Here is a 346-nt window from a genome sequence, read left to right on the forward strand (position 1 = left end):
AAATATATATTATATCTTAAATGTATAGTGTATATATCTATAATATATAATGCTCCTATTTAAATGTACTTATATTTATAAATACGTATAAATATGTTTAGTTTTATAAATATAGAAATATTGTATATTTATAAATAAATAAACATGTGTATAATGTTTATTATGAGGGAAATGTTTTATAAATATTAATATGACTTTATAGTAGATACTTTGCAGTAATCTGGAAAAATTCATTTTATTAAAATTGGTTACATCCACTTATATTTATTCCTAGGTATTTCTTCTTTTCAATGACTATTAAATTCAAAATGATGTCAGAATCAACAAAGCTCAACTTTAAATCACA

This window comes from Carlito syrichta, unplaced genomic scaffold (assembly GCF_000164805.1).
Source record: "Carlito syrichta isolate Samal-C Ts95f unplaced genomic scaffold, Tarsius_syrichta-2.0.1 Scaffold95898, whole genome shotgun sequence".
NCBI classification, from domain to species: Eukaryota; Metazoa; Chordata; class Mammalia; order Primates; family Tarsiidae; genus Carlito; species Carlito syrichta.